The sequence below is a fragment of the Neomonachus schauinslandi genome, chromosome 2 (genome assembly GCF_002201575.2).
Source record: "Neomonachus schauinslandi chromosome 2, ASM220157v2, whole genome shotgun sequence".
Taxonomy (NCBI): Eukaryota; Metazoa; Chordata; class Mammalia; order Carnivora; family Phocidae; genus Neomonachus; species Neomonachus schauinslandi.
Window position 1 is genome coordinate 146,733,139 of NC_058404.1, and position 11,276 is coordinate 146,744,414.

Sequence of the window (11,276 nt, forward strand, 5' to 3'; positions counted from 1 at the left end):
GTGGCAGACTTTTCTATCCTTCAGGTTTAGAAGGAGCATTCTTTTCTCATGTTGCCATAGAGAGAAGCATGACTTGACATTATACTAAACACTGATAAAACCTGGAAATGTTCACAGACTGTGGAAAGTATCTCAGATTGTGGAATAAAGAGTGAGGATGAATTACATCGAGTTGTTTTCTGTATTGATTTAATGCCTCGTTACTTTTTCTGGATCACGGAAAGTTCCCAGAACACTCCGCTTTCCTCTTTACTTTTCCTTTGATTGATACAAACCAATTGTGCTTGTGGATCGGCCATTGTTACTCCCACAGGAAGGAGAGAGACCTGGAAAAGATAAGAAAACAGGGGAGGCCGACATGGTGAGGGCTATGAGCTCAGCCAGAATGAATGAAAGGCAAGACACTCTCTGAGGGGAAAAAATTATTTCAATTCTTTCTCCCATAACCCACAGTTAAAACTCAGCATAGAGCTCTCTCCTCCAGCAACCCAAGATGCCGAAAGGGAAGAAGGTGAAGGGGAAGAAGGTGGCCCCAGCCCCTGCTGTCGTGAAGAAGAAGGAGGCCAAGAAGGTGGTCAATCCCCTGTTCGAGAAGAGGCCCAAGAATTTTGGCATCGGACAGGACATCCAGCCCAAAAGGGACCTCTCCCTCTTTGTCAAATGGCCCCACTACATCTGGCTGCAATGGCAAAGAGCTATTCTCTATAAACGTCTGAAAGTGTCTCCCGCAATTAACCAGTTCACCCAGGCCTTGGACCACCAGACAGCTACTCAGCTGCTTAAGCTGGCCCATAAGTACAGACCAGAGACAAAGCAGGAGAAGAAGCAGAGATTGTTGGCCCGGGCCAAGAAGAAAGCTGCGGGCAAAGGGGATGTCCCCACTAAGAGGCCACCTGTCCTTCAAGCTGGGGTTAACATTGTCACCACCTTGGTGGAAAACAAGAAGGCTCAGCTGGTAGTGATTGCACATGATGTGGATCCCATTGAGCTGGTGGTTTTCCTGCCTGCCCTGTGTCGTAAGATGGGGCCTCCCTACTGCATTATCAAGGGGAAGGCCTAGCTGGGGCATCTGTCCTCAGGAAGAACTGCACCACTGTTACCTTCACACAGGTCAACTTGGAAGACAAAGGAGCTCTGGCAAAGCTGGTGGAAGCCATCAGGACCAATTACAATGACAGATACAATGAGATCCACCGCCACTGGGGAGGCAACGTCCTGGGTCCGAAGTCTGTGGCTCGCATCGCCAAGCTGGAAAAGGCAAAGGCTAAAGAACTGGCCACCAAACTGGGCTGAGTGGACGCTGTTGAATTTTCTGTACATAAAAGTAATAAAACATTGTCTTTCAGCCAGTGTCAAAAAAAACCAAAAACAAAACAAAAAAACCCCTCAGCATAGAGGGATCATTGGAAAATATTAAAGAGCCATGATTAATATCCTATGCAGAAATTTTATCTAAAATTGTTAGGAGGCTGGGACACAAGAAAACAAACATCCATAAGTAAGCAACTGCTGCTTGATAGCAGCACATCACTGTTCACAGTTATCAAAACGCCAGCCTTAAATTCCTGCAAGAGTCACAATACATATTTTCTACAACAACAACAACTAAAAGAAAAAATGTTTCTAAGTTTGAGTGTATTGGCTAAAACTGATTCAATCAAATGAAGTTGTCCATCATGGAAACACACCACTGTGGAATTCTGTGACAATAGGCAGAGAAGTGACTTCAGCAGAAATGACATGACGTGGGCTAGAGAAGCACACATCACCTGGAAAGCATGTGCCGAAGATACACAAGCCCATTGTCTATGTAATCCCAAAAAGGACAGTCACAAAAGGTATACTACTTCTCCCAAGGGATTGTTGAATTTTTTTACCTGTTCCAGAATGAAGACTGAAAGGCCTTTTGATATCCCACTATTTAATTTGTTTGATGTGTTTATAAACATTGGGGGGCCATTCTTTAAAAAGCACATGAGAATGTAAATTGCTCTAGGCTCCATTGCTTTGAACCATGTGTAATGTGAACTAATTACATAATTTAATCCAGAACAGTAATGAGATTACTGGTTAGTGATCAGTCAGGTGCTGGATCACTTTTATTGGTCATCAATTTTTAAGCTCAGTTGAGGGATTTACTCAAATGGCATATTTAATTACCACAGATAAAGAAGAAATAAGCCAACCACCAAAAAAGAGGTGGCCATTAGGGGTTACCTAAATCTCTGTGTAAGATGATAGAAGGAAAGTAACCTCACGCTGAGTTCATAATAACCAGCCTTCACGTCTAAGCTTCAAAGACTACTCTGAAATACAGATGTGTTCCTTCTTACCACAATCTGTGCTTCCTTTTTTATTCTGCCAGTGAACAGACCATTTCCTTCCTTTATCCTTTCTTGCTTTCATGCTTTCTTCCTTGTATTAGGAAGGAGCATACGCCCTGGGCCCCATAGACCGTCTGTCAGGAGGATGAAATAGATAGAACTGGGGGAGAAGCTCTGAGGCTTGCACCTGAAGCAATAAACAGAAGCTCTGGGAAGAAGTAAGAAAAGCCAATCTGGAAAACTCAAGACACATATTCCAGATACATAGGGACCAAGGTCTGTACAGTACAAAGTTCTGGTTGATGCATACTAATAAATAGGCAATGTAATGCACAAATAGTGCTGTAACAGGGCAGGACTTACTTATGACTGAAAACAAAACAAAACAAAACTTGGACTCTCCCTAAATCCGTACAGAACAAGAAAAAGAAACACTAATACCATTTCCCTACAAAGGAGCATATACACAAATTCTGGATAATCTATGACAGCAACCCAGCAATGTATTTACTACTATTGTTCTCAGAGAAGGTGGAGGTGCCTTTCCTTGGCCGCTCATGGATCTGTGAGTGTGTGCGGTCTGGTGGAAACAGACACTGAATTTAGACAAACATGCTGCCCACTCACTCGCATGTGGTTTTGGCAAGGTGCTTAACCGCTCTGAGAAGTAGTTTGTATCATTTATAAAGTGTGAAGAGGAAGAATATCGACTAGGGCTATTTCCAAGGGGCTAATCACATTTGTAACTTGTTCCGAAATCAAGTAAAAAATGCACTTAAAGCACACGCTTAGGAAATACTTGATAAATGTTCATTTCCATCTTTTCTTTTTCCTCCCACCATCCCTGTCTCCTTGTTGACAGTCACTCATGGCATAAGGAACAAAGGCGACCACGTAGGCAAGGGTGCTCAGACAGTGGGATGATTTGACTGCGTGTTGAGCAGTTGCTTCGCAGGAGGGGAGGGCAGGGCGAATTGTTTCTCCCTGCCCCGCCCCCCAGCACATTGTCCACAAGAGGCACATTTTTAGCAATTTTGTGACAGTATTATGTTGGCATGAAAGGATGAGAACCAGTAAAATATGGCAGCCAGACCCCCAAATGGGAATGAGAGGGCAGTCAGGGGTGGGGCAGATGAGGCCCCTGAAGCTCGACCACACCCAGGCTGGCTCCTCCAGAATAATGTTAGATCCGGAAACTCTTTCAAGGCAAAATTACCCAAAACTAATTTAAAAATTCTGCCTCCCCCCACCGCCATTCCTTCTTTTTCAGACTAGAATAACAAGATGAACCTTTATGGCAGAGCACAGGAAAATACACAGGAAAAACGTAGACAGGTGCTAACTTTCCTGTTCTGATGCAACCATTTTGGTTGTGGTTTCACATGGTTAAGTATCTTGTTCAGTACCATAGCAGATCTTCCCAGATCACTGAGTGATTTTTCTTGAGAATACTCCAGATGATTGTATCAGGAGGCATTGTCGTAATGTGCTTTAACACGAAATGGAGAGTGGAGAGGGGGAAATGATTCAGAAGACAGGTCTGGAGCATAATTAGACAGACACTGCAGTCTCCAGCTCTCTGTCAGCAGCAGACTTGGGAGGCTAAGTTTCCACAATATTTGTAGGGAAACAAATACTCTATAGCCACAGGCTTATGCTGTTCTTGTAATGATTTCATCCAAGTCCTCAGCCCATCCTGAAGGCTTGAGAGGATTATGAATTTCAGGACAGACACACACAGCAGAGGGATAGCCTGTAGAAACCAAGAGCTCAGGAGCAGCGGGGCAGATCGTGACCTTGAGTTAACACTTACTGCTTGACTCAGTTTATTTCCAGTTGTAAAAGCCAGAGAGCTCCAGACTTCCACAGGAATTTATGAAGACGAGTTGGATATCACTTGTTCAACTCCCTCTAACTATCTCCACCTTTTTCTTTAGTCTTACTCCCTCTGTCTATACTCCTCCATTTACCCCTCTTTCCCTCCATCCTATGATGAGGTTGAAACTACACTGCAAGGCTCAAGAAACAGAAACCCTACATTGCAAGGTGAGAAAAACCCTATTCAGACCCTCCAAGCCTCCTTACTCTCCATAGACCTGATGTGAAGGGTAGACTGGGCATAATTCTAGCTTAAAGCATAATATTATTATCTTTACACATTAGGTCAAGTTATAGAAACTAGACCATCCCCAGAGGAAATACCAAAGTATAGACCCACTAAGATTAAAAGGAATGTCTATTTATTTGAAAGATGGCTTAATAGCAATAGAAATATGAAATTGCTTCAGTTTTGGCAAGCACCATAAATTGAACAGAAATATCAAGGAACAGTTAAGTTTAATTTTTAAAAAAACCCAGCAGAATTAGTTTACACTTGAGCAGAGATTTATTTATGCAGCTTATCTAAAATCCGGGTAAATATTCTACTTCACGGATAACCACTACGCCTGCCACTCCTCTTTTGCCAGTCAGAATTTTCCCAACAAGAAGTAGGTTGGTTGAAGCAGGAGGTAAAATGCAGGGGTTGGCCAGTTTTCTGTGCGGTTCCCAATGTAAACATTTTAGGTTTTGCAGGCCACACATAGGGTTTCTGGACTCTGTAGCAACTACTCACCTCTGTAATTGTAGCTTGGAAGTAGCCATAGACAATATGTAAACAAATGGGTGTAGTCATTCTCCAATAAAACTTCAGTTATGAATACTGAAGTTTTAAGTTTCTTACAATTTTCACACATCACAAAATACTAGTCTCCCTCGAATTCTCTTTAATCCTTTAAAAGTGTTTTGTATGGCTCACGGGCCACACAAAAACAGGATATGGCCCATGGTCTGTAATTGTCAACCCCAGCATAATGCAAGGAATAGGAGTCATACAGGCAGAAAATATTAGTCTGAACTGGGTAAATCATGAAAACTCTCTAATTTTTTTATATCAACTTCTTGTGAGGAGAAAAAGTTATACACATGAAAATGATTTCAAAATATTATGTATTATACACATAATAGTTGTCGGTGATGTTTGTTTATATAGACACCATCACATATATAAGTTGGCCACATAAAAACCCAGAAGCACACAAATCAGCATAGATTTTGTCAAAACTCACAAAGGAGTGAGTGCGCATATACGTAAGTCGTAAGATCTCCATGGTGTCAAAGTTGAGGTACGAATTTGTCTCCAATATTGTTGGCAGCCACAGTGAAAAGGAAGCATTCGATTCAATTCAATTCAATTCAATTCAATTCAATTCAACAAGTATTTATTTTGTTAGTATCTACTAGGAGCCAGCCGTTGTTCTAGGTGCTAGGAATATAATAGTTCGGACAAAGTCTTAGCTGTTGTGACACAAAATTGGTATATGATATTCCCTTGTGATAAGAGAGGAGAGCAACTCTTTAAGGGAAGAGAAGCCTTCCTAGGTATGTAGTATTGAAAATAATTTTCCTTGAGGCTTCACATAGGCCACCCTGCTATGCTGTGAAGACTTTTGTCTCAATGATATGCCTATGAAAGTGTGATAGTAAATTGTTTCTTGCATCTTTCGGTGAAAACTGAGGATGGGACACCGAAGCTTTCTCAGTAAAAGTAACCCTGTTGGGGCACCTGGGTGGCTCAGTCGTTAAGCGTCTGCCTTCGGCTCGGGTCATGATCCCGGGGTCCTGGGATCGAGCCCCGCATCCGGCTCCCTGCTCCGCGGGAAGCCTGCTTCTCCCTCCCCCACTCCCTCTGCTTGTGTTCCCTCTGTCGCTGTGTCTCTCTCTGTCAAATAAATAAATAAAATCTTTAAAAAAAAAAAAAGATAAAAAGTAACCCTGTTGTAAGCCAACAGAGCCTAGGGTCAGTGTATAATTTTCAGCTGCTCTAACTTAATCCAAGAATCGGACGTGGATTACTAGATAGAACCTACATCTCAAAATCTGCATCAGGATGATCTTGGAAGCTTCTGAAATATTGTCGATTTTTGGACTGCACTAGTGAATCAGAATATCTGAAGGTGGGCCTAATAACCTGCATTTTGAAAGAACTCCTTGAGATTTTTTTTTACACACCAAATTTTGGGAAACTGACTTTTAGTAGGATTTTTTTAAGCTGTTTTCATTCTTCAGAAGTTGTGAAATCAATTCGGGGGACAGCATTTTTCATGAAAGAGATTAAAATAAAATAGAAAGAATGGAATATAGTAAATATTAAAGTGGATTATACTTTAAGTATGTATTTAAATGATACAGATGGTCAGCATAGTATATTTTGCAGGAATTTTTGTTTTTATGTACACATAGAGTATAATAAGTCATACATATGTATCTTTACTCCGGGCCTCACTCAAAAAATTCTGAAAAACATTGATCAAGAGGAACACATTGACTTCAGATCCTTCCAAAGTGCTCTGAAAATATCAGCCTTCTCTGATCTGAGAACCAAAAGCAAACAGTTGCATGTAGCATTCTCAGGCAAGAATCTAGAGGGCGTGTATTCTGTGCTTTTCAAATTAAAGTAGGAGACAATAGGTTAAAATCCTTTGGATGGATGTGTTTATTTAAATAAGAACATTGACTGGAAGATGATGGTGCAAAAGATAATGGTGTTTTATGATGATGGTAATAGAAGTGGAGGAAATTGGATCTAATGATCTCATGATAAAGTAACTGTGTTTCTAAAATTTTAGTGTGTATCACCAAAGGCAACTATTTATTGTTTGTATCTATTCCAGAGGCACCTATGGATATTTACATTATTACATATATATATATATGTACATATGTGTGTGTGTGTGTGTATATATATATATATACATATATATATCTATCATGTGCTTTTGTTCTAAACATACACTAGTGAAGGGAAACATCAACTATCCTTTGTTTGCCATGATGTTCATTCATATTTTTAAAAATACATATCGTTAGAGGGATGAGATGTCCCTGTGGATTAACACTCTGCTAAACCATGTACAAGCTCGTTACCAGTAGCGGAAGTCTTCTGGCCATAAAATAGCAACAAATTTGCCCAGCCCACTTTTGTGTTCTCCATTTATTATTTTCTGTAAAATAATAACTCATCCCAATTTTATTTATCATATTAGAAGATAATACTTAGAACATTTTGGGGCATTGGCTTCTTTATGATTAATGAACCTAAATTTAATTTCCCATCCAATGCTGTATAGTCAACTCCTTATGAATTCCTTCTCCTCCCAAAATTATGATGCATGTCCCATTGTAGCAGGTACTGTTTCAGACAGGTGCACAAAAACATCTCTCTCAAAGACCCCCGGCGCAGGCAATGTCTTTAGCACGGCAGCATTCCAGTGAACAGATACTAAGTTAGGGCAGAAGTAAAACAACAAAGGCCGTATTTCCCATTTGAAACAATCTTCATGGAAAGCAACTTAGGTTAAGTTTTAAACAATCTTTATTACTTGGAACTTGTTCTTTTAACACAGAATTCAAAGAAGGGTTTTAGTATGTTTGTGAACTCTGAAATGTCATGAATTTTGTGTATACTGATGCATAGATTTCTCTAGGGAGTGGACTCACAGCTTTCAGCAGTTTCTTGAAAGCATCTGTGGCAAACAAAAACATCACAAAACAAACTTTCACTGCTTTAAAGCCAGTCTTTATTCTTTCATTCCGTAATTTAAACCCTGGATCTTCTCCATCTGTCTTCAAATAAGATCGAAGAGAGGTTTTTTCTTTTCCTTGTATGTGTATAATTTATTCTTGAAGGCTTTCATTAGGTAACACCCTGACATTCTCTTCTCTAAAAGAGAGACAGACAAAGCTTCATTGGAAAGAATAACAGTTGAGAAGAATGGTTTTAAAGGAAGGAAAAAGGCCAAAGTCTGTCTCTTTAAAGATGTTTATATCCACTTTGTGGCAGTAAAATAAGGTACAAAACTTGCTGATAAATAATGTGTAGCTTCTATAGTACTAAGTGGAATCACAATGGAATGTCAATCTAGGTAAGTTATTAGGGAAGTACTTTTGTTAAGTCAACATTTCTGTCAAAGAGCAGAGGTTAATATTAACATGGTTTCCTAGAAAATGATCCTCTCCTTACCATAAATCACACAACCAATGCACAACAGAGGCCATTTTTGAAATATCTCTTAAAATCTGCAAACAAGGAAGTTTAAATACATAATGTGTAGTAAAAGATATGTGGCAAACTTTGTGACATGGTGAGATTCTGCACCTTTTGCTCCAGGTAAAGCTGATCTTCCTCCATTAGGTCAAGATAAGTTCAGAACACAATAACGTTGTGTGGATTTTAATTAAATAATTCCAAACCTTCAGGAGTAGGTCAGTTTTCTGAATTAATACAAAACCAAAGTATCACTTGTTCAATAGAAGTTTTATCAGACATTGTCAAGAAAATGACCAAAATTTTTTTCATGAACACAAAATGTTGATTTCAATATGCGTGGCAACAGTTAGGAGGGATATTTTAATTTGCTTGTTCTTAAAGCACAGAAATTAATCAATTATTCCTATATTACATCTCAAATGCATTTGCTGAACAAATCATTCACTGCTTTCTATGTGTCAGACACTGCCCTAAGTAAGTGGTGGTTCCTAAGCGTTTGTGATGGTGAAAAAGAACAGGAATGATTCCTTAACTTAAACGTGGATAGAATGGATGGTAAATGAATAAATCACTTTGTCTTGGACAAGCATGAGTAGTGATTAAGAAATCTTGATACCACAAGTGAGACAGCAAAAAGTGAATTGTCTTAAACAATAACAACAACATCCTGTGGGCTTATAAAGGGCCAGACATTATGCTAAGAAATCAAAAGAGCTTACTGTATCTAAATTGCACAGAAACCCCACAAGATGGATATTTGTAATAGGATGCTGGGTCACAAATGACAGAAACGCAACTCCTAAAACCCAATAAAATAGGAATGTAGTTAGAATTCTGGCACCACTGGCACCAGGTTCTGGAAGAAGTGCTATCAAGTTCCTCACTGGGTCTGTCATCTCTGCTCTCTTTGCAAGTCTCCCACATTCTTCTTTCTTGGTCTGTGGATGGATTTCCTCTGGCAGGAAACAAGAGCACTACTAACATTTAAGTTTTACATCTTAAATGTTTACACCTAAGAAAGGCTATCCTTTCTGAGTTGCAATTCTAATATTCCTAGAAAGAGACACTATTAGCCAAGGTTTATTCAGATGCCCAACACCAGACCAGCAGTGTTCAGTAGGTCATGTCTGTTATATTAAGGTAATAAGATCTTGAAATGGCAGTCTTTCTGATTTTACTTCCTTTTATATAAGCACTTTCATCCTTCTCCCAATTGTTCAGAGGAATCCAGAAGCTTTAGCATTTTTCTACAAGGAAAGTAAAATAAGAAAAATACATGTATACTCCTTTATGGGTTTGGTTTAATGGAGTTTGGTTGGTTGGATTTTGTTTTGTTTTGTTTTTTGTGCTTCCTAACTAGTTTCTTGAAACTCAACAGGAAGTCCCTGAAGAAAGTGGGTCAAAGAGTTTATGTAACAAAGATTAAAAAGCCAAAATAGAGGGAAGGAAATGACTCCAACTCCCACACTTGGAAGGGAGATGGTTGAGGGTTACCTGGGCTGAGAGAGAGATGAGGGAATGGTGGAGCCAAGACTTCAGAAGAAGGCAGAATCTCCAGACCAGAAGGATCACAGGGGAATTAGGGATGAGAGGGAAAAGTTAGCATGAAAACATGGCCCATCATCATAAAGTGGCCAGCTCCAGGAAGCAGAGTGGAAGCCAAGATCACAGACTATCTTCGTGCTTGCGGAAAAGCCCTGTCAGTGGTTGTCATCACTACTGGGCGGAAACTGGCTGCCATTATCAGCTGCCTCTACTTCAGCGATGTACTGCCCAATATATGAGCATCTATCTAAGCCTGTAACTTCGCAAAGCCTCTCGTGGACACTATCTTTGTCATCAGCCCGGGACACACACGAGTACCCCCAAAACAGAGCATAGGAAACCAGACCTACCCAATACAGCAGTGGTGGAAAAGGGAAAACACTGGGGCAGGTGTTTGAGTGGGCTGAAGAGTGGAAAAACTCACCCTTATTTCACCACTTTGGCAATTTCCAGGATAGTCATGTAGATGGCAGGTAGGAAAGGGAAAATTTCAGACAAGGTGCTGGCATGGGTTGCAGGACAGACAAAAACATAATAACTTCCTAGGATATAAATATTCTTCTTTGAGAGATGAGACAACCGATTTTTAAAGTTGAATACTTACCCAAGATCACAGAGCTAGGGAATGCCAAACCACGATGGAGACTCAGCCGTGGCTCTGAACCATGATGCAGCAGTGCCTCAATGTTCAGATCTTTGTGGCAGCTCCTTTAATAGATAAAAATGTGCAAGAGGTATTTGTGGAAATTTTTGGAATCAAAATTCCAACTTCTGGCACCATAGGAATCATATAGCTATCTGAGCAGCCATGGAAACAGATGGTTCTAAGATAATGTATACAGTACTGGGAGAAGGGTTTTTTTGGTTTTGTTTTTGTTTTTTGAAGAAAAATGTAGTTATCTCTATCATTTTTCTAGATCTGTGTGTCTTGAGCTCAAATTGGGGTCTGAGGTTATTTTTTGTGGGTATTTTGTATATGTATATTTCCATTTTAATGAAAAATTAGTATGTGCACAGTATGGATCATTTAGCCCATTTAAGTGATAATTTTCAAGGGACAGAGGGAACCAAAAGCCATAGAAAACATATGACTTTCATCCATATGCATTTTTAGGAGTTTTTAAAAATCTTAAATAAAATTCACAGTACTTATGGAAAAATCAAGTGTGAATTATTATGCTTCTCTATCATCATTTTCATAGTTTTGTAGTATTGTATCATTTGAATATGCCAGATATGTACTAAATGGCAAGTTAGAGAAACTGAATTCAAGTTAACTTGAGGAATAATGGAAATTTTGCCTCATCTAGCTATAAAAG

General features: G+C 39.7%; 1 pseudogene; it reads left to right on the forward strand.

The window, feature by feature from the left end:
- Nucleotides 1-487: 487 nt before the first annotated feature.
- LOC110591494 lies at nucleotides 488-1,338 on the forward strand (annotated as a pseudogene).
- The last annotated feature ends 9,938 nt before the right edge of the window (nucleotides 1,339-11,276 follow it).